The following is a 1,750-nucleotide window of genomic DNA, read 5'->3' as shown; positions in this document are numbered from 1 at the left end:
GGACTTGCAGCCCAGGTCTGCCAGAGCCGGGCTTGGGGCGGGAGAGGCCGACTCTGGCGTTGTGCCCCGCAGGGGCTCCCCAAGTCCCTGGAAGGCAAGGGGCCTGCACCGCAGAGCTGGCTGCCCGCCGCCTCCCTCTGAGGATCTGCGCACTTCGGTTTCAGGAGGGCCGCTGGCTCCGGCCAGTCGCTGCGGGCACACCCAGCCGCGGCCCTGGGGTGAAGGGCCTCGCAGGGGCTCGGCTGGGGCTGCCTGCCCCGGCTCGCACTGGGCCCCAAAGCCTAGAGGGCCCGCCCTCGGCCTCATGGGCCGAGGGGCCCAGAGAAGGGATCCGGCCACCAGGCGTACCAGGCGGGCGGGGGGTGGGGGGGGCTCTCGCGGAGTTGGGGCGCAGGGCGGGGCAGGGAGCCCCTCAGCATGCGCCGGCCCTCACTGGCCAGCCTCCTGCGTGGCTCCGCCCAGCGGGCTGCGGCTTTCGCGGGAGCCGGGACTCAGCCTGGGGAGCAGGGAGGGACCCGGGAGGGGCGCGGGGAGCGGGAGTCGGAGATGCCAGTGAAGACTGAAGACCCCAGCCGAGGAGGGGTTCTGACCCCCGGAGCCAGGAGCCTTCAGCCCAGCGGGGGAGCAAAGACGCTGGGGGCCTGCCCTGCCGCTCGCTGACCGCAGAGTCCCTGCAGGATCCGCACGGTGCGGGCTCCCTGAGCCATCAGCCCTTTTCACTCAAGGAAAAAGCTGAAGAGTCCTGTGGCTCCCTCCTGGTCTCCCCCAAAGAAGCTGGGGGCCCCACCACCCCCTGCGGCCCCCGCCTGTGTGGCCCTGGGCTCTGGCAGCAGGCGGGGAGCAGTCCGCAGCCCGGCTGGGCCCCACTCACCCTGCCCGAGCCTGTGTTTGGGCAGGCCTGGGGTGGTAGCGGACCCCCCAAAATCCCCCCCTAACCTGGCTCTGGAGGTTGTGGACACAGGTCCCCTGGAGCTTGGAGAGGTGGCCGGCGGGATGGGACTGTGAGCTGGAAGGAGCAGGGGCTTCTGCAAACTCTCCGCTCAGCTGGGGGGGCTCTTCTGGCTGGGGAGCTCCGGGCTGGGGCAACAGGCCAGGTGGGAGAGGTCGGAGCCTTCCTGCAGGCGGGAGCTGGCCAGCGGGCACCTGGGGAGCTTGGCCCAGGGGCCTGAGAACAGGCTCAGACTGCAGACGACAGGCAGGGAAAGGGGTAAATGGAGAAAAACTAGAATCTCTGCGCTTTGAGGGCGAGGCCCTGTCCAGCCCCCCCCACCAGAGGCAGTAGGCAAGACCCTCCGCCCCAGGAAGCAGGCTCACCCCTTGCTTGCCCTCGGCAATGGGGAGCTCAGCACTTCACCACGCCGTGTTTCGCCAACAAGCAGGAAAGGATTTGCCCGTGTGCTGCCGCTCTGCTCGCCGTGGCCTGCTCGCTGCTCGAAAACACAGAGCAAGAATGTTTCATCTTTTTTGTTTCCGTCTGAGTTTTCTGAGAGATGGTAAGTTAAGTGGAATTGATTTATTGAACGAAATTAAATAAAAAATTACAAAGCAAGACCAGAAGCCGAGGGCCGGGCACTCTGCTCCTGCGCTTTTGTTTTGACTCTTTGGCCCTGGGACCGGTGGGGGGAGGGAGCGGGGAGGTGCCCTGCACTGGGGACTCCAGACACATCTCTGGGGGCAGCTCTGCCGGCATGGGGCGAGGGGTGAGCCCAAAACACCTAGAAGTGAGACTTTTGCCATTTGTTTTACTGAG

This window comes from Condylura cristata, unplaced genomic scaffold, assembly GCF_000260355.1.
Source record: "Condylura cristata isolate star-nosed mole 26May11 unplaced genomic scaffold, ConCri1.0 scaffold00042, whole genome shotgun sequence".
In the NCBI taxonomy this organism is placed as follows: Eukaryota; Metazoa; Chordata; class Mammalia; order Eulipotyphla; family Talpidae; genus Condylura; species Condylura cristata.
Note: the sequence above shows the minus strand (reverse complement) of the source record.